This window comes from Oncorhynchus nerka, linkage group LG13, assembly GCF_034236695.1.
Source record: "Oncorhynchus nerka isolate Pitt River linkage group LG13, Oner_Uvic_2.0, whole genome shotgun sequence".
In the NCBI taxonomy this organism is placed as follows: domain Eukaryota; kingdom Metazoa; phylum Chordata; class Actinopteri; order Salmoniformes; family Salmonidae; genus Oncorhynchus; species Oncorhynchus nerka.
The window spans coordinates 12617336-12642236 of record NC_088408.1 but is presented as its reverse complement, the minus strand read 5'-3'; positions in this window follow the sequence as shown (position 1 = coordinate 12642236).

Sequence of the window (24901 nt, the reverse complement as noted above, 5' to 3'; positions counted from 1 at the left end):
TATGAATAGCAAAGCAGCCGAGCCAGCTGGGGCTGACAGTAATCAACATAAATAACAGATTAGCATCTTTTGTTGTACAGATTAAACCTGATCTTTCTTCAAATTCTGCAGCACTTCAGAACTACGTTCATTTAGGGACCGGCTGTCTGCCTGCCTCGGATGAAATATTGAGCTTCTAACTTTTGTTGAAAAGAGGGTCTCAGGTAAAGCACATCAGGGTTGAAGTGGTTCAATATACTGCACAGTTACATTTATATATATATACTGTTTTTCATTCAGTTTAGGCCCTTAGTAGTTAGACCAATGTTTAAATTAGGACCAGGTAAACATTGCGTAAGTGTCAAAACCCTAGGAAGGGATGCACCGCTGAAAATAGTAAAATACTTGCTTATAACGATTAAATGTTTCCTCCTTGAAATCAAAATGTTTGGCAACAGAGATCACTGAAACAAGGAAAAGAAGCAGTGAATCAGTTTTCCCATATATCTCACTGTGGAGTCAGGAACCAGCACAGCCAGTAATACCAGCCTGCCTGCTCCCTAGCCCTCCCTCCATGTCCATGGAGCCCAAGCCCTACAACACCCCCATCCCACCTGGCCCCATGCAGCGCTAGTCTGTCTCTGAGAGTCCTGTGATTTGCTCAGGGATGCAAGGAAGGGATGTTGAGGATGAATACGTGGTGTACTAACAAAGCATTAAACATGCCCACAGGCTTTGCGTGAGAAACAGACAGATCTTTCAGAAGGAGAGAGAAGGGGAGAGAAAAAGCCTTGACCTTGAGGCAGTACTTTTTTAATGCACGGACCAAAGTCACCATTTTCTGCGCGTCACCAGTGATAGCATATGTGTGTGTGCCTGAGGAGCTGTTCTGTAGCCTAGCAATCCCTCTCTTTTCCCTTCTTCACGTGCAAATGGTATTTCTCCCCGCCTCACAGAGAGAAAGGAAGGAAGGACTGACAGACGATAGAGCCACACAATGACATTTCTGCTCATCTCCAGGCCTGGAGGGAGACAGAGACTCTGCAGGGAGACAGAGACTCTGCAGGGAGACAGAGACTTAAAGGTTACCTTCAGATGGGTAGCACTGACAGTGCGGCAGATTGGACATGGCATTTCTCACAGGGGACAGAGCTCCTATTCTATTTTTTCAGCTCTTATCCTGCACTCCTAGTGGCAGTGAAGTGCTACTGCAGGCAGCGCCTCAGAGTGAAGGTTGAGAAAAGGCAATTGGTGTGGGAAACTTCCTTATATTAAAATATTATTTTGATAAAGAATTTAAAATGCGTAAATTTGAAGTCTAATACGATGATGAAAATTAACTCAGCACTGAAACATCTGAGGGAGAGATAACAGAGAAGAATCACTTTGATGGACTCCTGTACTCTGCTTTAAGAATTTATGAATGATCTACTGTTCATTATTTTAATCAAGCAACATGCCCATTTGTTGTTTTTAACCTGTCAACACTTAATTTACACATAACAAATGTTGTACTTGCACATTTTCTCCTTTGTCTTGTCTCAAATCAACACATCCCAAAATACTGTTGAAGTCAGAAGTTTACACACACCTTAGCCAAATACATGTAAACTCAGTTTTCACAATTCTTGGCATTTAATCCTAGTAAAAATCCCCTGTATTAGATCAGTTAGGATCACCACTTTATTTTAAGAACGTGAAATGTCAGAATAAGAGTAGAGTGATTTATTTCAGATTTTATTTCTTTCATCACATTCCCAGTGGGTCAGAAGTTTACATACATTCAATTAGTATTTGGTAGCATTGCCTTTAAATTGTTTAACTTGGGTCAAATGTTTTGGGTAGCTCTTCACAAGCTTCCCACAATAAGTCCCACAGTAAATTTTGGCCCATTCCACCTGACAGAGCTGGTGTAACTGAGTCAGGTTTGTAGGCTTCATTGCTCGCACACACTTTATATTTCTTCCCACAAATGTTCTATAGGATGGAGGTCAGGGCTTTGTGATGGCCACTCCAATACCTTGACTTCGTTGTCCTTAACCATTTTGCCACAACTTTGGAAGTATGCTTGGGGTCACTGTCCATTTGGAAGACCCATTTGCGACCAAGCTTTCACTTCCTGACTGATGTCTTGAGATGTTGCTTCAATATGTCCACATAATTTTCCTGCCTCATGATGCCATCTATTTTGTGAAGTGCACCAGGCCCTCCTGCAGAAAAGCACCCCCACAACATGATGCTACCACCCCCGTGCTTCACGGTTGGGATGGTGTTCTTCAGCTTGCAAGCTTCCCCTTTTTTTCTCCTAACATAACAATGGTCATTATGGCCAAACAGTTCTATTTTTGTTTCATCAGACCAGGGGACATTGCACCAAAAAGTATGATCTTTGTCCCCATGTGCAGTTTCAAACTGTTGTCTGGCTTTTTTATGGCTGTTTTGGAGCAGTGGCTACTTCCTTGCTGATCAGTTATGTCGATATAGGGCTCGTTTTACTGTGGATATAGATACCTTTGTACCAGTTTCCTCCAGCATCTTCACAAAGTCCTTTGCTGTTGTCCTGGGATTGATTTTCACATTTCACACCAATGTACGTTAATTTCTAGGAGACAGAACGCGTCTCTTTCCTGAGCGGTATGACGGCTGCGCGGTCCCGTGGTGTTTACCACGTCCCATGGTCGTGGTACCTTCAGGCACTTGGAAATTGGTCCCAAGGATGAACCAGACCTGTGGAGGTCTGCAATTTTTTTTCTGAGGTCTTGGCTGATTTCTTTTGATTTTCCCATGATGTCAAGCAAAGAGGCACTGAGTTTGAAGGTCGGCCATGAAATACATCCACAGGTACACCTCCAACTGACTCAAATTATGTCAATTAGCCAATCAGAAGCTTCTAAAGCCATGACATCATTTTCTTGAAATTTTCCAGGCTGTTTAAAAAGGCACAGGCAACTAAGTGTATGTAAACTTCTGACCCACTGGAATTGTGATAATCTGAATAGAAACAATTGTTGGAATAATTTGTTGTGTCATGCACAAAGTAGATGTCCTAACCGACTTGCCAAAACTATAGTTCATTAACAGGAAATTTGTGGAGTGGTTGAAAAACGAGTTTTAATGACTCCATCCTAAGTGTATGTAAACTTCCGACTTTAACTGTACAGTATATCTTACAGTATATCTTACTGTAGGCTATAATACTTGAATTTCCATTTTGGTGAACATATGCCATATTGCAGAACATTCTGCTGAAACAGTTCAGAGTCTTGGGACAGATCACACACATGGATTCTGAAGGGGTGATAGAGGTATTCTTGTAACAGAAATTAATTTAACAAAATTTATTCAACTTCACATAAAATGTCTCAATCACATCCAAGTGCTTGATTACACAACAAATCAAATCAAATGTATTTATATAGCCCTTCGTACATCAGCTGATATCTCAAAGTGCTGTACAGAAACCCAGCCTAAAACCCCAAACAGCAAGCAATGCAGGTGTAGAAGCACGGTGGCTAGGAAAAACTCCCTAGAAAGGCCAAAACCTAGGAAGAAACCTAGAGAGGAACCAGGCTATGTGGGGTGGCCAGTCCTCTTCTGGCTGTGCCGGGTGGAGATTATAATAACAGAACATGGTCAAGATGTTCAAATGTTCATAAATGACCAGCATGGTCGAATAATAATAAGGCAGAACAGTTGAAACTGGAGCAGCAGCACGGTCAGGTGGACTGGGGACAGCAAGGAGTCATCGTGTCAGGTAGTCCTGGGGCACGGTCCTAGGGCTCAGGTCCTCCGAGAGAGAGAGAAAGAAAGAGAGAATTAGAGAGAGCATATGTGGGGTGGCCAGTCCTCTTCTGGCTGTGCTGGGTGGAGATTATAACAGAACATGGCCAAGATGTTCAAATGTTCATAAATGACCAGCATGGTCGAATAATAATAAGGCAGAACAGTTGAAACTGGAGCAGCAGCACGGTCAGGTGGACTGGGGACAGCAAGGAGTCATCGTGTCAGGTAGTCCTGGGGCACGGTCCTAGGGCTCAGGTCCTCCGAGAGAGAGAGAAAGAAAGAGAGAATTAGAGAGAGCATATGTGGGGTGGCCAGTCCTCTTCTGGCTGTGCCGGGTGGAGATTATAACAGAACATGGCCAAGATGTTAAAATGTTCATAAATGACCAGCATGGTCAAATAATAATAAGGCAGAACAGTTGAAACTGGAGCAGCAGCACGGCCAGGTGGACTGGGGACAGCAAGGAGTCATCGTGTCAGGTAGTCCTGGGGCATGGTCCTAGGGCTCAGATCCTCCAAGAGAGAGAAAGAAAGAGAGAAGGAGAGAATTAGAGAACGCACACTTAGATTCACACAGGACACCGAATAGGACAGGAGAAGTACTCCAGATATAACAAACTGACCCTAGCCCCCCGACACATAAACTACTGCAGCATAAATACAACAAATAATATACTTTCCCATCCCAAATACACTGTATGAATATCACTGTTTCGGTCATATTAACAAATGCTCACACCACGTCAAAGTCAACTGACTCTCTCTCCCCTGTTAAAGTGGACATTTTAGTATGCTTGTCCATGTCTGTGACTGAATTGAGATAATGTGAGAAGCCCGAAGCTGCAGCCCTCTGCTCTGACTGACTGATGTGTCTTAGAGCGTTAAGACAAGAGTAGTTCTCTGTTGCTCTGGTTTATTCATTCATCCAGTTTACTAAAGTGGCTTTGACTCTGATGTCAAAGTGCATCAGCTGCTGTCCCAAAAGCCAAATGGAAGTCTGGTGTCTGATGTGTGTAGTCTGGCCTTACAGAGTATATCTTTACTCTGTCTTTCAGTTTCGGAGTTAGGACCAAAATTCAGGACTCTGTGTAGGTCAAGTGAGAACCAGAATACAGGACTCTGTGTAGGTCAAGTGAGGACCAGAATACAGGACTCTGTGTAGGTCAAGTGCGGACCAGAATACAGCACTCTGTGTAGGTCAAGTGCATATTGAGAGTGTAATGGATATGAGATACTTACATTTTTGAAATATGAGTAAGTAGATTGTCTGCTCTGCAGATGGTAATTATAGATCATTGATATATAGACGATCAACAAATCACTACCGCATCATTTGCAGTATAGCTATACAGCAGTACTAGTTCTTGTGGTGAGAGCAACACACTGCACTCCAACACATCTGCACTGTTTATTTATGGAGTATAACCTTACTGCCGATGGCCAGAACAACACTGTGTGGGAAGTTTATATCGTAGCCAAGCACACAAGGACTCCCAACACTATTGGCACCAAGTGAATTGTGTATTTTCTATGAGTCCAGAAGGCATTTAAAGACTCTCATAATAAAACGTGTGCTTTAATCGTATCACTAGCGTTCAGGGATGAGGCCGATCAGTCTGTTGAGGGTAGTGAAATAAAGGACTATGTGTCTCTGAGTGGTCCTGAATCAGTGCTTAATGACTGTGTTAACACCATGCAGCACTAGGATTCAGCATGAGACTGGTCCGTTTGTTGACTCTAGTAGAAACAATGGGCCGTGTGTGGTCTCGGAGTGGTCCTGAACCACCATTAGCTTTTCTAACACCTAGATCAGACCTGGGCAAAGGCCGGCCTGGGGGCCGTGTGTGGTCTCGGAGTGGTCCTGAACCACCATTAGCTTTTCTAACACCTAGACCAGGCCTGGGCAAAGGTCGGCCTGGGGGCCGTGTGTGGCCCGCAACCTGATTCAATATGGCCAGTAGAATCATGCTCAGATCACATAAAGAATGTGCGATAGTAAAGTTTTGAAAAACGTAGTTGTTATTCAAATTAAAAGCCCAATGAATACTCGTTTTTGTGTATTTTCCCAACGCTTGTGGGACATTTATTTTGAAGGATCGTATAAATAACAACTGCACAAGGACAGACAGTGACTGACAGGCTGACACACACGTCACAGTTACAAATAGTAACTAGCTAGAAATTGGGCAAAAAATGAGTTATTCAAAGATTTGAAAGAAAAGGAAGGTAGACATGAATGTAGGGTGTTCCAGCAAGACTGGACATCGAAATATTTATTTATTGAGGTACCAGGGAAAGTTGTGTGCTTAGTGTGACACTTCCAGACAAAGCATGCAGAGAAATATAGGAATATGTCTTCTGAGCAGAGTGCAAGTGCATCGAAAGAGTTGCTTTCTCAGTTGCCAAAGGAGCAAGGACTTTTCACAAAACTGCATTCAGCAAACGACGGGATTGCGAGAGCTAGCTATGTACTGTCCCACAAAATTGCTAATCATAGCAAGCCATTCACTAAGGGCGAATTCATGAAATAATGTTTAATTGACTCTGCAGAAATACTTTGCCCCGACAAGAAAGAGCTTTTTGAAAATGTTTCTCTGTCAAGACGAACAGTGACACGACGTGTTGAGGACATCACAGAGAATATGAAACAACAGTTGAAAGACAAGGTAAAGGATTTCACCTATTTCTCCTTGGCCCTGGATGAGAACAGTGATACACGTGTTGAGGACATCACAGAGAATATGAAACAACAGTTGAAAGACAAGGTAAAGAATTTCACCTATTTCTCCTTGGCCCTGGATGACAACAGTGATGCACGTGACACGGCACAGTTGTTTATATTCTTACAAGGCATAACCACAGACTTTGAAATTACAGAGGAGTTTGCTTCAGTGCAGTCAATGAAGAGCACAACCACAGGGGAAAATGTATTGGAGGAGGTTAATAAGTGTCTGGCAAAGCTGGGACTGAGTTTAGAAAAGTTATCCAGTGTGACCACCGATGGGTGCCCAAACTAGACAGGAAAAAACATTGGACTTTTCAAAAGGATAGTAGTAGCTGAGCTGAACCCAGATCAGAAATGGTTTTTCCTGCATTGCATTATTCATCAGGAGGTGCTCTGTAAATGTGTTCTGAAAATTAGCCATGCTGTGGATACAATCACTAAAGTGGTATACTTCATCAGTGTAAAATCTTTAAACCACAGGCAGTTTGTCTCACTGTTGGACGACACAGAGTCGGGTCAGGCAGATCTCCCCTAACACACAAACGTGAGATGGCTAAGTTTGGGGAAGGTGTTTTAAAGGGTGTGGTACCTGAAGTCGGAGATCGCTGAGTTTTAGCAAATGAAAGGAGAATATGTGGATTTCCCTCAACTGCAAGATAAATAATGGTTTGCTGATTTTGCCTTCACCGTGGACATCGTGGCCTCATGAATGAACTGAATTCCAAACTACAAGGGAAGGGCCTTTTTGCACATCAGATGTACATCCTTGTCAAAGCCTTCAAGGGAAAACTACTCCTCCAAGTAGAAGCCAACATTGTCACCCATCTTCCAACATTTCTAGTCTGTTCCCTATCAGATGACCAGAAGTGTACATCACTGCTCCGTGTCTTGAACGGCTTTGAGGATTTTCAAAGTGTTGGAAAATGACATGATGTTGGTTTCCTCTCGTTTCACCTTCAATGTGGTTAACGATCCCACTGACCTGCAACTTGAGCTTATCGATCTTCAGTCTGATGCAGTGATTGATTCAAAATAATGTCACTGACTAGGTTTTATGCATCTCTCGATGATCAAAACTTTCCAAAGATCAGAGTCAAGCTCACAAGATGTTTGTACTGTTTGGGTCAACGTGTGTACAGTATGTGAACAGACATTTTCAGTGATGGAATTTAACAAGTCAAAGCACAGATCATCTCTTACTGACTCTCACCTCTCAGAAATACTGCACAGCGACGTCAGAATAAATACCTGACTTCACTGCTTTAGTCAATACCCATCAGAGACTTCACTCCTCACACTGATTGAGTAGTTCAATGTAATGTTGAGCTCTCTCTCTTTCTTGTGTTTTTGTGCATACCCGTTTTAACAAGAGTTCTGTCCGTGGTGCTGAATACACAGTGTACTTTTCCCTCCGTGTAGTTCATTGCAAGTTTAATAATGAAAATACCTACCAAAACGGGAACATGGATGCGGTTTATTTTTGTGCTTGTTAAAAAGGTAAAATAAGTAGCATATCTGGAAGTGATTTACAGTAGATATATCGGTCTACACAGTCATACACATGATGTGTAATCCTGTAATATAATTCTGGCCCGCAATGGCAAAAATATATATTCTAATTGCCCAGGCCTGACCTAGAACCTGCGGTTTATTTACGGTTCTGTTCAAATGGACCATGTGTGGTCTCTGTGTACTGATAGGCCATATAATAATGGAACGTGTGCAGTCTCCTATTGGTCCTGAAACATAGCTCCGCTCTAATGGGATCCTGGGGGGCTTACACATCAAGGCCCCGGGGTCGTCCAGGGAAACGCCTGCTTCACCAGGAAATAATGAGGTTGCTCACTGTATAATGAACCAACTGATGGGGGCAGGTAGTCGCCGGGGACTCTGGCTCTATTCAACTTCAATTTGTTGAAACGTGTTCTGGATTGTATTTATTCTCTTCATTTTCCCTCCCTCGCTTCTCTCTTTCATCTCTTCCTCTATTTGTTCCCTCTCCTCCTCCTCCTCCTCCTTCTCTCTCACGTGGTGTAATTTTGTCGTGCCATCATCCTCACCAGCAGAAGCAGGATATGACAACCCACCGGGTTTAATCATTCTCAATCGGGTGGTACCCCAGTTGGTTTGACCTGTTCCCTCTCTCTGTGGGGACAGAATCACAAAATGGAGAAGATTGGAAACACAATAACCTTCATCAAGGACGGACTGAGAGGCACCGCTGCCACTGAAGAGAACAGACGGAGGGAAAGAGGGATGGACCAGCCTACTGGGAAGCACTTTAGGAAAAGAAAACCACTGGTGCAGTTAATACAGGAAGAAGAAGAAGAAGAAGAAGAAGAAGAAGAAGATAGGAGAGAAAAGTGATGAAAGGGCCTAAAAGCTGACTATGATGACTTGTATATATAGCTCAGCTGATGCCAGAGCAGAGCAGTTGGTGGTTATTGGTTTAAGGCCTAACGTGGCATGCTATTCCAGCTAAAGGGATTTTAACTGAGGAGGAGTGTGTTTATTAGGCCAACGATTACACTGAATACTTCTACGGAGAGCGTTATAGCTGCAGGTCTCTTTACAAAGCACACAGCCACAGTAAGTCTCTTTACAAAGCAAACAGCCACAGTAAGTCTCTTTACAAAGCAAACAGCCACAGTAAGTCTCTTTACAAAGCAAACAGCCACAGTAAGTCTCTTTATAAAGCAAACAGCCACAGTAAGTCACTTTACAAAGCAAACAGCCACAGTAAGTCACTTTACAAAGCAAACAGCCACAGTAAGTCACTTTACAAAGCAAACAGCCACAGCCCTGGCCTCAATCATATAGAAAATGTGTGGGCAGAAATGAAAAAGTGCGTGTACGAGCAAGGAGGCCTACAAACCTGACTCAGTTACACCAGCTCTGTCAGGAGGAACGGGCCAAAATTCACCCAAGTTATTGTGGGAAGGTTGTGGAAGGCTACCCGAAAAGTTTGACCTAAGTTAAACAATTCAAAGGCAATGCTATCAAATACTAATTGAGTGTATGTGTCAAAGGATGGGTATAGCTGGTGCATGGAAGTCAGGCACAGGAGAGCAGAGATGAGTGGACAAAGCACTTTACTCACACAATTATTAAAACAGGACGCAAACGCGTCACAAAAACATATGCCCAAAGAACAAGTGAGGCAGCACAAAGTACACACAACCAAGTACAAAGTACAAGTACAAAGTACACACAACCAAGTACAAAGTACCGGCTGCCACAAAGCAGAGGAAAGGGCAAAGGGTACAAAACAAAACCTGGCGTACATCAGCCAGAAGCAACCAGACAATAAACAATTTCACACACAGACATGGGGGAGGACAAAGGTTTATATACACGACAAGTAATGAGGGAATGTAAACCAGGTGTGTGTGGGAAAACAAGACAAAACAAATGGAAAATTAAAGGTGGATCGGCGATGGCTAGAAGATGGTGATGTCGACCACCGAAGTCTTGACAAACTTGTAAACTTCTGACCCACTGGGAATGTGATGAAAGAAATAAAAACTGAAATAAATAATTCTCTCTACTATTATTCTGACATTTCACATTCTTAAAATAAAGTGGTGATCCTAACTGACCTAAGACTAAATTAAATGTCAGGAATTGTGAAAAACTGAGTTGAAATGTATTTGGCTAAGGTGTATGTAAACTTCCGACTTCAACTGTATGTAAGTATACAGTATATGTATGTAAGTATACAGTATATGTATGTAAGTATACAGTATATGGAAGTAGTTTAGTACGTAAAATAAAGGGGTTAAAAATACATTTTATTTTTCTTCCTTATATCTCTCAGACAGGCACTTCCTTTTGATTTATTTTTTTAATATATATTTTTCCATGTAGGAATCTGGTGTCCCATTCGCGGGACAGTTGAGCGAATGTAGGCTAATGTGATTAGCATGAGGTTGTAAGAACTAAAAAAATACCAGGACATAGACATATCTGATATGGGCAGAAAGCTTAAATTCTTGTTAATCTAACTGCACTGTCCATTTTAAAGTAGCTATTAGAGTGAAAGAATACCATGCTACTGTTTGAGGAGAGTGCACACTTATGAACTTGAAAATATATGAATAAACCAATGAGGCACATTTGGGCTGTCTTGATACACCATTTTGAATAGATATGCAAAAGTTCACTGGATCACTAAAACTTTGCACGTACAGTGTTGCCATCTAGTGGCCAAAGTCTAAATTGCGCCTGGGCTAGAATAATATATTATGCCCTTTCTCTTGCATTTCAAAGATGATGGTTAAAACAAATACAGAAGAATGGGTTGTGTTTTCTTTGTATTATCTTTTACCAGATCTAATGTGTTATATTCTCTTACATTCCTTTCACATTTCCACAAACATCAACGTATTTTCCTTTCAAATGGAATCAATAATATGCATATCCTTACTTCAGGGCCTGAGCTACAGGAAGTTACAAATGGAATCAATAATATGCATATCCTTACTTCAGGGCCTGAGCTACAGGAAGTTACAAATGGAATCAATAATATGCATATCCTTACTTCAGGGCCTGAGCTACAGGAAGTTACAAATGGAATCAATAATATGCATATCCTTACTTCAGGGCCTGAGCTACAGGAAGTTACAAATGGAATCAATAATATGCATATCCTTACTTCAGGGCCTGAGCTACAGGAAGTTACAAATGGATATGTCATTTTAGGCACAAAAAAAATCAAACAGGGGCGGATCCTTTAAAGACAATACTCACACACCTGAAACTTGAGGTTCTCAGGGTAGTCAGAAAGACCTAACTACCACATAGAAACCATGTGTTTGACCATTCCATTGACTCCATTCCAGCCATTATTACAGTTTTTTTTAATCGCTTACACACTAAAATTAAAAATAGTACACTATTAGCAAAACCTTACACTCAAGAAGCAAAACATCAGCCCATATTTGCACAACTATAAGCACATTGTGAACCTCACACTTGTTGCAAAACACTAAACACACTTAACATACATTACACACAAACATCTATCATGACGTCACATCCTTGTAATACCAAAGCACTGACTGTCAAATTACCACACCGTCCAACCAATTGGTTCAACACAGTCATCAGGTGTGCAAACACTCGTTTGCTTAATTGTAGACACACCAATCAGGTGTATAAGCACTATAAAAAGCAGCAGGTGAGTTCATCGGTCTTCAAGCACAATGGAAAGAGTCAGAGAAAGAGTAAGACGAGGAGGAGGAGGAGGAGGAGGACGACAACGACGATGAGGAGGAGGAGGACGAGGAGGAGGAGGAGGACGAGGAGGAGGAGGACGGACGACGACGACGATGAGGAGGAGGAGGAGGAGGAGGAGGACGACGAGGAGGAGGACGAGGAGGAGGAGGAGGAGGACGACGACGACGAGGAGGAGGAGGAGGAGGAGGAGGAGGACGACGAGGAGGAGGAGGAGGAGGAAGAGAACGACGACGACGAGGAGGAGGAGGAGGAGGAGGAGGAGGAGGAGCGACGACGAGGAGGAGGAGGAGAAAGGGGAGGAAGAGGAGGAGGAGGAGGACGACGAGGAGGACGAGGAGGACGACGAGGAGGAGGAGAAAGGGGAGGAAGAGGAAGACAAGAAGGTGCTCAAAGAGGACCGGATCTGACAAATGAGATCCGCGCAACACTGGTTGACCACGTTGTCAACCGTGGCCTGCCGCTGAGGGAGGCTGGACTGCGAGTACAGCCAAATCTAAGCCGATATACAGTGGCAAGTGTGATGAGAACATTTAGACTGGAAAATAGGTATTGTAAAATATCATCATATCAAAAACATCTGCACGGTTTCAGTAACTGCTTACAGTACTGTATTCTATGCACTATCAGTACTTCTGTTACCTTTTCCTGTGAAATTACTGTACTATTAAATACTGTTTTTTTCTACATAGGATTGAGGGTCAGGGACGACAAGGGGGAAGGCCTCCTATATTCACAAAACAGCAAGAGAGGGAGATAGTAAACATGGTTTTGGCCAACAATTCTATAACACTCAAGCAGCTCCAAGCTAACATTGTCAATTACCACGCCATTTTCAAGGATATCCATCAGGTCTCAACATCAACACTGGCACGCATCCTTAAAAAAAAAACATATTCAAATGAAGCAAATTTATCGAGTGCCTTTCGAGCGCAATTCCGAAAGGGTGAAACGACTGCGGCATGATTATGCAGAGGTATGTATTCACTTTAGCAGTGTGATCTTGCATACTGTCTCATAATATTTTACTGTACTGTATAGTGTATACTAGATCTACACTGAACAACACAATTTTGCCTGACACTGTTTTTCAGAGTTTTATGAATGGATGGAGAGGAGATCCAGCATGAGTTCATTTACGTAGATGAGGCTGGGTTCAACCTGACAAGAACACGAAGGAGGGGAAGAAACATCATTGGCCACAGGGCTATAGTCAATGTCCCAGGGCAACGTGGGGGTAATATAACACTCTGTGCAGCCATTACACAGAATGGGGTCCTCCACCGCCATGCCCATATGAGCCCTTACAACACAGCACTCATACTTACATTCTTGGACCAATTGCACAACATAACAGCAGCAAATCAAATCGATCATATGCAATACATTGTTGTCTGGGACAATGTGTCTTTCCACCGCTCTGCTCTGGTTCAGAACTGGTTTCAGCAATATCCACATTTCACCCTCCTATATCTTCCACCATACTCTCCATTCCTCAACCCTATAGAAGAGTTTTTCTCTGCATGGCGGTGGAAGGTATATGATCTCCGTCTCCAGGCTGAGGTACCCCTCATCCAAGCCATGGAGGAGGCCTGTGACCAGATGGAGGTAGCAGCAATGCAAGGATGGATTCCTCATTCAAGACGTTTCTTCCCAAGGTGTCTTGCTAAAGACAACATTTTATGCGACGTTGATGAAATTCTCTGGCCAGATCCAGCTAGGCGAAGAGACAATGTCTAGTTATTTTTTCATTCGTTTTTTTTTTTTACTTACAATACGTAAAGTGACGTTTGGTTACAGTATTATGAATCTCCATGTCAACATTTTTGGCGTGTTGAGAAATAAATGAGTTTCTTCAGTCTGCAACATTGGTCTTGTGTAGTGTTTGGTGAATTTACATTATATTTGTACTTTGTTGATAGTAGCTGTGGACGGACCACTAGAGGGCAGGCTGGGCTCATGGATAGTTGCCCAACAGAGCCTGGGAGACAAGGTAACCAGAGTCAATTAAGCACAGCTGACGGTACTAATGAGATACTCTCCTTCCCCTATAAAAGAGAGAATGGAACCAGAAGAGAGGGAGGAAACTATCTCTGGAAGATGGCCACCGAGAGAGAGAAGCTGTGCTGAAAGAACCACTAAGACGGTGACAAAACCGTGATTTATGTTTGTTGTAGTTTAAAGATTATCCTATTGTGTTCTTGTTTCATCTGGAGAAGAAGATGTGTGTTTTTCCTTGGAAGATTTTTCATTGATTATGTTTGAATGTTTTTGTTGACAAAATACTCTCAATAGAGAACCGTGTTCAATCAGAAAAACCTTTTTCCTGACTCGTTTATTCCACCTTCCCGCTTTAGAGTGACGCCTAATTACTTGGTACGCTCACATTGGTGGAGGATGCAGGTATTAGGTGGACGAGTGACACAAGGATAAGTGAGTAAATCAAGATTCTTCCAGTAGACCCGGAGGAACCATTCAAGAACGATGGATAACGCCCTACTACAACAATTGATCACGGCACAGCAGACAACCATAGAACTCCTGCAACAACAGCTGAGCCGACTAGAAGAACCTAGAGTTAAGCCAAGAGCGGCTGCTCACGCCATTTTACCTCGTCTCTCCAAGGAGGATGATATTGAGGCCTTCCTCATGACCTTCGAAAGGACAGCCACCTTGGAAGAGTGGCCGCCCACAGAATGGGCGAGCGCATTAGCCCCTCTTTTGACCGGGGTGGCTCAGGAAGCCTATTTTGACCTGGATTCCCACGAAGCTGCGGACTATGGGCGACTAAAAACCGAGATCCTGTCCCGGTACCAGCTGACTGCCAGAGATAGGGCTGTAAAGTTCCATCAATGGACCTATACAGCTGATCAACCCGTCCGTGCCCAGATCTTCGCCTTAATACGACTGACGAAACAGTGGCTAGAACCTGGAAAGGGAGTAGGACATGTGATAGAGACTCTCGTAGTGGACAAGATATTGAGAGAATTACCCAGTGACTTAAAAGGGTTGTGGGGCAAGCCAACCCGTTGTCAGCCGACGACATAGCCCAGGCGGTGGAAACATATCGGTCTACAGGGGAGTTGTTAAAAAGTGACAAGGAGGAACGGAAGGAGTCTTGCAATCCCGTACCACGACTCACCCCGGCGCGCTCGCCACCGAAACGTCAAGCCCCTCCCGGAGGTGGGAGAAGTCAGCCACCACACAGCAGGGTCGGTGTTATAAATGTCAGTCTCCCAACCATTATGCCCCACAATGTCCTAGCAAGGATGAGCCCATGGTCACGGAGTCATCACTGCCTACCCCCACACATCCCGTTTTGAGGGGGCAGGATCAACACTGTTGGTTAGCAGAGATAGCCCCAGCCTCAGAGATTCCGGTGCAAGTCGAAGGACAAGATGTGGTAGCTATTCTCGACTCGGGAAGTATGGTTACGTTAGTAGAGGAGCGGATGGTGACCTCCGCAACACTGCTACCAGACAAAGTAGCCGTATCCTGTATCCATGGAGACACCCACTATTACCCCACTGTGAATCTGCCTATTCTCACTCCAAAGGAAGGTGTACAGTCAGGGCCGGGAAAGTGCCGCAGCTGAAGGTGCCATTATTGATCGGGAGAGACTGTCCCTTATATAAGGAGCTTCGGCAGATGACGTTATGCACGGGAAGAAGGGGGACAGGAAAGAAGAGAAAATCCAAGCCCGAGGTAGTAGTCCTACAAGGAGACGTAGCCGCGTCCTCGTCCTCTGCAGCAGAGGAAGAAATAGCGACCCAACGTTTACGACAGATATTCCAAGAAACCACCGATGAAGACACATGTGAAGGGCTATACACAACGCAGGAAGGAAGGAGCAACCAGGCGTTAAGGGATATATTTGAAGCTCCATCCGAGGAGGGAACCTGGAAGGGATTCTCCTCGGTCACCCCTGATGGGGATGTGGAACAACCTCCACATCCCTCTACCGAGGTCGACCTGCCCCAGGAATTAAAGGGACAGTTCGGCACCTCGCAGCATAGAGACCCAGACCTAAGGGAGGCCATGAGGAAGGTGAAGGTGATCGACGGGAGGAACGTCGACGGATCAGGTGAGCCCCTCTTCCTTACTATGCAATCAGGCGGGGTCTCTTATACTGGGTCGTACGACGAAGGGGGGAAAACCAGGAATTACTAATGGTGCCTAGGCCATACAGAGATACAGTTCTACAGTTAGCCCATTCCCACGTCCTAGGAGGACACCTGGCACGAGACAAGACTATTGACAGAATCATGCAGAGATTCTATTGGCCCCGGGTCACCCGGGATGTGGCCAGGTATTGTAGGACGTGTGATCAATGTCAACGTACAGCCCCACGGCCACACCTACGTAACCCTTTGATTCCTCTCCCCATCATAGAGACTCCCTTTGAACGCATAGCTATGGACCTCGTAGGACCCCTCCCAAAATCCGCCAGAGGACACGAGTACATCCTAGTGGTTATAGATTACGCTACCAAGTTCCCGGAGGCCATACCCCTGCGTAACATGTCGTCAAAGGGAATTGCCAAGGAGTTATTCCTGATGTTCTCTCGTGTGGGCCTCCCCAAGACTATCTTGACTGATCAAGGAACCCCGTTCATGTCCCGGTTGATGAAGGACTTGTGTCGGTTATATCAGGTTCAACAGATACGTACAAGCATATTCCACCCTCAAACAGACGGGTTGTGTGAACGCTTGAACAAAACGATAAAAAGCATGTTGAGAAGGGTGGTGTCCCGAGATGGGAAAAACTGGGACATGCTTCTCCCACACTTAATGTTTGCCCTGCGAGAAGTACCCCAGGCATCCACTGGATTCTCTCCGTTTGAATTGCTCTATGGCAGACCCTGTCGAGGAATCCTCGACTTAGCCAAGGAGACCTGGGAGACCCAACCATGCCCCTTTCGATCCACAATAGAACACGTTACCCTGATGAGAGACCGCCTGTCAGCAGTGTGGCCCATAGTCAAAGAGCATATGGAGAAGGCCCAAAGGACCCAAGGCCGGGCCTATGATAAGTCTGCGACCCCCGTGAGTTCACCGTGGGAGAGAAAGTGATGGTGCTTGTGCCCACGGCCGAACATCGCTTGCTGGCGCAGTGGAGGGGGCCCTACGAGGTAATGAAAAGGGTCTCACCGGTCAATTACCTCATCAAGCAACCTGACAGGAGGAAGAAGGTCCAAATCTATCACATAAACCTGCTGAAGACATACCATGGACGAGAGGAGGAGGTGGGTTTGATGGCCCTGGAGGGCAAAGGAAAAGAGGAGGCTCTACCACAGGTGCGCCGTGGCCAAACTCTCCTACCGGAGCAGTCAAGACAGCTAGACAAGCTGATTATGAACTTCGGTCGAATATTCTCTCCATTCCCAGGACAAACAGATGTCCTGTTCCACCATATCCACACTGAACCCGGCAAGAAGGTGCATATCCGCCCTTACAGGATTCCTGAGGCTCGCAGAGTCATCGCTAAGAAAGAGGTGAGGGAGATGTTGAGGATGGGCGTGATTGAGCCCTCGACGAGTGAGTGGTCCAGTCCCATAGTCCTGGTCCCCAAATCCGATGGTAGTATGAGACTCTGCAACGACTTTAGGGGCGTGAATGCCATCTCTACATTTGATGCGTATCCCATGCCCCGCGTGGATGAACTTTTGGAGCGCATAGGAAAGGCCAAGTTCATCACTACCCTGGATTTGACGAAGGGATATTGGCAAGTGCCGGTGGCTCCGGAGGATCGCCCAAAGACTGCCTTCGCCACCCCAGAGGGGCTTTTTCAGTATGTGAGGATGCCCTTCGGACTGCACGGTGCCGCTGCAACCTTCCAACGCCTCATGGATGCCATTCTACGGCCCCATCAAGAGTATGCAGCGGCGTACATAGACGATGTGGTCATCCACAGCGAGGACTGGGATAGTCACCTCCTGCGATTACGGGCGGTGCTCGTGAGTTTGGAAGCCACAGGGTTGACAGCCAATCCAAATAAATGCTGCCTGGGTTTGTCCGAAGCGGAATACCTGGGGTACACCGTGGGGAATGGGAAAATACGCCCACAGGCAGAGAAGACCAGGGCAATTCGTGACTGGCCTCGACCCCGGACCAAGCGAGACGTTCGGGCCTTCTTAGGGATAACAGGATATTATCGCCGTTTTATCCCGGGATATGCAACCATTGCCAACCCCTCACAAACCTCATCAGGAAAAACCTGCCAAACCAGGTAGAGTGGAAAGACGAGACGGAAGAGGCCTTTCAATTGTTAAAAGATGGCCTGTGTTCTGATCCCGTTCTACAGGCTCCGGACTTCTCACAAGAGTTCATTGTGCAGGTCGACGCCTCGGATACAGGGCTCGGGGCCGTACTAGCTCAGGGTAAAGGTGAAGCAGAGAAGCCGATTCTCTTCATTAGTAGGAAACTCAGCGATCGGGAACAGAGGTATGCGACCGTAGAGAAAGAGGCCTTAGCCATCAAGTGGGCCCTCGATTATCTCCGGTACTACCTACTGGGTCGGAGGTTTGCATTAGTTACTGACCATGCGCCCCTCACGTGGATGGCTGGTAAGAGAAACAATAACAACAGAATAGCCAGATGGTTTTTGTCTTTACAACCATTCTCTTTCCATGTCATCCACAGGGCCGGATCGAACGGGAATGCAGACGGTTCCCGGCGACCAAGACTGGGGGAACCCTCCGGTTCGGTCCTGGGGGAAGGTATGTGGACGGACCACTAGAGGGCAGGCTGGGCTCATGGATAGTTGCCCAACAGAGCCTGGGAGACAAGGTAACCAGAGTCAATTAAGCACAGCTGACGGTACTAATGAGATACTCTCCTTCCCCTATAAAAGAGAGAATGGAACCAGAAGAGAGGGGGGAAACTATCTCTGGAAGATGGCCACCGAGAGAGAGAAGCTGTGCTGAAAGAACCACTAAGACGGTGACAAAACCGTGATTTATGTTTGTTGTAGTTTAAAGATTATCCTATTGTGTTCTTGTTTCATCTGGAGAAGAAGATGTGTGTTTTTCCTTGGAAGATTTTTCATTGATTATGTTTTTGTTGACAAAATACTCTCAATAGAGAACCGTGTTCAATCAGAAAAACCTTTTTCCTGACTCGTTTATTCCACCTTCCCGCTTTAGAGTGACGCCTAATTACTTGGTACGCTCACATAGCCTACTCTAATCATAGGGAAGTAGAAGTGCTAAAAGTGTTTTAGGTTTATCACAGCAGAGTGTAACTCTTGCAAACAGAGTATAGTAATGTAAATGGTAACAAAGTGTGGTTTTTAAAAAGAAGTGTATAGTTTTTACAAGAGTATTTAATTTTGCAAAGGATCTGTAGTGTTTTGCTAATTGGGTGTGTGATTATGCTAATTGTGTGTAGTGTTTTGAAAATCGTGCTTAAGCAATCAAAAAAAAAACTGTAAAAGCCGTCCTCCCCTCAGCAGCCTCCACCGGTATGTAAAGTGCCTTCGGAAACAATTCAGCCCTCTTTTTCCACATTTTGTTAGGGTATAGCCTTATTCTAAAATTTATTAAATCCCCATAATGACATCACAATACCCCATAATGACATCACAATACCACATAATGACATCACAATATCCCTTAATGACATCACAATAACCCATAATGACAAAGCAAAAACAGGTTGTTAGAAATGTTTGCTATTTCTCTAATAAAAAACTGAAATATTACATTTACAAGTATTTAGACCCTTTACTCAGTACTTTGTTGAAGCACCTTTGGCAGCGATTACAGCCTCAAGTCTTCTTCGGTATGACGCTACAAGCTTGGCACACCTGTATTTGGGGAGTTTCTCCCATTCTTCTCTGCAGATCCTATCAAGCTCTGCCAGGTTGGATGGGGAGCGTTGCTGCACAGCTATTTTGGGCCACTCTTGGACATTCAGAGACTTGCCCCAAAGCCACTCCTGCGTTGTCTTGTCTGTGTGGTTAGGGTCGTTCTCCTGTTGAATGTGAAACTTCACCCCAATTTGAGTTCCTGAGCACTCTGGAGCAGGTTTTCATTAAGGATCAATCTGTACTTTACTCGTCCATCTTTGCCTCGATCCTGACGAGTCTCCCAGTCCCTGCCGCTGAAAAACATCCCCAAAGCATGATGCTGCCACCACCATGCTTCACCGTAGGGACGATGCCAGGTTTCCTCCAGACGAGACACTTGGCATTCAGGCCAAAGAGTTCAATCTTGGTTTCATCAGACCAGAGAATCATGTTTCTCATGGTCTGAGAGTCTTTAGGTGCCTTTTTGCAAACTCCAAGTGGGCTGTCTTGTGCCTTTTACTGAGGAGTGGCTTCCGCCTGGCCACTCTACCATAAAGGCATGTTTGGTGGAGTGCTGCAGAGATAGTTGTCCTTCTGGAAGGTTCTCCCATTTCCACAGAGGAACGCTGGAGCTCTGTCAGAGTGACCATCGGGTTCTTGGTCACCTCCCTGACCAAGGCCATTCTCCTTTGATTACTCAGTTTGACCAGATGGCTAGCTCTAGGATAAGACTTGGTGGTTCCAAACTTCTTTCATTTAAGAATGATGGAGGCCACTGTGTTCTTGGGGATCTTCAATGCTGCAGACATTTTTGGTACCCTTCCGCAGATCTGTGCCTCGACTTAATCCTATCTCTGAACTCTACAGACAATTCCTTCAACTTCATGGCTTGGTTTTTACTCTGGCATGCACTGTCAACTGTGGGACCTTTATATAGACAGGTATGTGCCTTTCCGAATCATGTCCAATCAACTGAATTTACCACAGGTCTAATCAAGGAGGATGGAGGCAGGAGGCCCATCCACTTGGGAACCAGGCCAAGCCAATCAGAAAGAGGCTGCTTATGGTAGAGAAATTAACATTAAATTCTCTGGCATCAGCTCTGGTGGACATTCCTACAGTCAGCATCCCAATTGCACACTCCCTCAAAACCTGATATATACCTGGCATTGTGTTGTGTGACAAAACATTTTAGAGTAGCCATTTATTGTTTAAGCAGCTTCTTGATATGCCACACCTGTCAGGTGGATAGATTATCTTGGCAAATGAGAAATGCTCACTAACAAGGATATAAACTAATTTGCCCACAAAAATCTTGAGAAGAAAAGCTTTGTGTGCTCATGAAACATGGGACCAACACTTTACATGTTGCAATTATATTTTTGTTCAGTATACTTCCCAATGCCCCAGGACAGTAATTGGGGACATTACCCTATGTATGATGTTAGATGGGTGTCTTTACTCTCTGTGGTCACTAAAGATCCCATGGCACTTATTGTCAGAGTAAGGGTGTTAACCCCGGTGTCCTGGCTAAATGTTCTATCTGGCCTTCAACCATGGCCACATAATCATCCCCAGATTCCAACTTACCTGGAAAATAAAGGTAAAACAAAGTGAGAGAGGATTAGTTCCTCTGGCTCCAGCTGCATCTCACAGGAGACAATTTAAAGGCTCATTTAGTACAAATTAGTTGAGATAGTGTGTGTGTGTGTGTGTGTGTGTGTGTGTGTGTGTGTCTACTCTTCTGATGACACTACAACTTAAACAGCATAGTAATGCCTTGGGATCCTGCTGTATGCAAACACACCATAACATAGCAAATTCAGCAGGAATGCTAACAGAGACATGACTACAGTGTTATGTGGCCTGTATTACTGTATCCCCTGGTTGCTATAGAAAAACAGCTCCCTCCTGCTACAGCGTCCCGTTACGTAACCTTGGTGAATCTTGGAAATGACAAAACATAATGCTGTGGACAGTTGTCCTGGAATTTTATCTCTCTCTCTCTCTCCCTTCTTGACCTTGCCAGTATCGCTTAATGAATGTGCCTCTGCAGCTTCCTGACCTTGCCAGTATCGCTTAATGAATGTGCCTCTGCAGCTTCTTGACCTTGCCAGTATCGCTTAATGAATGTGCCTCTGCAGCTTCTTGACCTTGCCAGTATCGCTTAATGAATGTGCCTCTGCAGCTTCTTGACCTTGCCAGTATCGCTTAATGAATGTGTCTCTGCAGCTTCTTGACCTTGCCAGTATCGCTTAATGAATGTGCCTCTGCAGCTTCTTGACCTTGCCAGTATCGCTTAATGAATGTGTCTCTGCAGCTTCTTGACCTTGCCAGTATCGCTTAATGAATGTGCCTCTGCAGCTTCCTGACCTTGCCAGCATCACGTGTCTCTGCAGCTTCCTGACCTTGCTAGCATCACGTGTCTCTGCAGCTTCCTGACCTTGCTAGTATCACGTGTCTCTACAGCTTCCTGACCTTGCTAGTATCACGTGTCTCTACAGCTTCCTGACCTTGCTAGTATCACGTGTCTCTGTCTCTGCAGTCTCTGCAGCTTCCTGACCTTGCTAGTGCAGCTTCACCTTGTGTCTCTACAGCTTCCTGACCTTGCTAGTATCACGTGTCTCTGCAGCTTCCTGACCTTGCTAGTATCACGTGTCTCTACAGCTTCCTGACCTTGCTAGTATCACGTGTCTCTACAGCTTCTTGACCTTGCTAGTATCACGTGTCTCTGCAGCTTCCTGACCTTGCTAGTATCATGTGTCTCTACAGCTTCTTGACCTTGCTAGTATCACGTGTCTCTGCAGCTTCCTGACCTTGCTAGTATCACGTGTCTCTGCAGCTTCCTGACCTTGCTAGTATCACGTGTCTCTGCAGCTTCCTGACCTTGCTAGTATCACGTGTCTCTACAGCTTCCTGACCTTGCTAGTATCACGTGTCTCTGCAGCTTCCTGACCTTGCTAGCATCATGTGTCTCTACAGCTTCTTGACCTTGCTAGTATCATGGGTCTCTGCAGCTTCCTGACCTTGCTAGTATCATGTGTCTCTGCAGCTTCTTGACCTTGCTAGTATCACGCGTCTCTGCAGCTTCTCTAGTATCAGCTTGCAGCCTGACCTTGCTAGTATCACGTGTCTCTGCAGCTTCCTGACCTTGCTAGTATCACGTGTCTCTGCAGCTTCCTGACCTTGCTAGTATCACGTGTCTCTGCAGCTTCCTGACCTTGCTAGTATCACGTGTCTCTGCAGCTTCCTGACCTTGCTAGTATCACGTGTCTCTGCAGCTTCTTGACCTTGCTAGTATCACGTGTCTCTGCAGCTTCCTGACCTTGCTAGCATCATGTGTCTCTACAGCTTCCTGACCTTGCTAGTATCACGTGTCTCTGCAGCTTCCTGACCTTGCTAGTATCACGTGTCTCTACAGCTTCCTGACCTTGCTAGTATCACGTGTCTCTACAGCTTCCTGACCTTGCTAGTATCACATGTCTCTACAGCTTCCTGACCTTGCTAGTATCACGTGTCTCTGCAGCTTCCTGACCTTGCTAGTATCACGTGTCTCTGCAGCTTCCTGACCTTGCTAGTATCACGTGTCTCTACAGCTTCCTGACCTTGCTAGTATCATGTGTCTCTGCAGCTTCCTGACCTTGCTAGCATCATGTGTCTCTGCAGCTTCCTGACCTTGCTAGCATCATGTGTCTCTACAGCTTCCTGACCTTGCTAGCATCGCTTAATGAATGTGTCTCTGCAGCTTCCTGACCTTGCTAGTATCATGTGTCTCTGCAGCTTCTTGACCTTGCTAGTATCATGTGTCTCTACAGCTTCCTGACCTTGCTAGCATCACGTGTCTCTGCAGCTTCTTGACCTTGCTAGTATCACGTGTCTCTGCAGCTTCCTGACCTTGCTAGTATCACGTGCCTCTACAGCTTCCTGACCTTGCTAGTATCACGTGTCTCTGCAGCTTCCTGACCTTGCTAGTATCATGTGTCTCTGCAGCTTCCTGACCATGCTAGTATCACGTGTCTCTGCAGCTTCCTGACCTTGCTAGCATCATGTGTCTCTGCAGCTTCCTGACCTTGCTAGCATCATGTGTCTCTACAGCTTCCTGACCTTGCTAGTATCACGTGTCTCTACAGCTTCCTGACCTTGCTAGCATCATGTGTCTCTACAGCTTTACATTTACATTTACATTTAAGTCATTTAGCAGACGCTCTTATCCAGAGCAACTTACAAATTGGTGCATTCACCTTATGACATCCAGTGGAACAGTAGTGCATCTAAATCTTTTAAGGGGGTGAGAGGGATTACTTTATCCTATCCTAGGTATTCCTTAAAGAGGTGGGGTTTCAGGTGTCTCCGGAAGGTGGTGATTGACTCCGCTGTCCTGGCGTCGTGAGGGAGTTTGTTCCACCATTGGGGGGCCAGAGCAGCGAACAGTTTTGACTGGGCTGAGCGGGAACTGTACTTCCTCAGTGGTCGGGAGGCGAGCAGGCCAGAGGTGGATGAACGCAGTGCCCTTGTTTGGGTGTAGGGCCTGATCAGAGCCTGGAGGTACTGAGGTGCCGTTCCCCTCACAGCTCCGTAGGCAAGCACCATGGTCTTGTAGCGGATGCGAGCTTCAACTGGAAGCCAGTGGAGAGAGCGGAGGAGCGGGGTGACGTGCGAGAACTTGGGAAGGTTGAACACCAGACGGGCTGCGGCGTTCTGGATGAGTTGTAGGGGTTTAATGGCACAGGCAGGGAGCCCAGCCAACAGCGAGTTGCAGTAATCCAGACGGGAGATGACAAGTGCCTGGATTAGGACCTGCGCCGCTTCCTGTGTGAGGCAGGGTCGTACTCTGCGGATGTTGTAGAGCATGAACCTACAGGAACGGGCCACCGCCTTGATGTTAGTTGAGAACGACAGGGTGTTGTCCAGGATCACGCCAAGGTTCTTAGCGCTCTGGGAGGAGGACACAATGGAGTTGTCAACCGTGATGGCGAGATCATGGAACGGGCAGTCCTTCCCCGGGAGGAAGAGCAGCTCCGTCTTGCCGAGGTTCAGCTTGAGGTGGTGATCCGTCATCCACACTGATATGTCTGCCAGACATGCAGAGATGCGATTCGCCACCTGGTCATCAGAAGGGGGAAAGGAGAAGATTAATTGTGTGTCGTCAGCAATGATAGGAGAGACCATGTGAGGTTATGACAGAGCCAAGTGACTTGGTGTATAGCGAGAATAGGAGAGGGCCTAGAACAGAGCCCTGGGGGACACCAGTGGTGAGAGCACGTGGTGTGGAGACGGATTCTCGCCACGCCACCTGGTAGGAGCGACCTGTCAGGTAGGACGCAATCCAAGCGTGGGCCGCGCCGGAGATGCCCAACTCGGAGAGGGTGGAGAGGAGGATCTGATGGTTCAC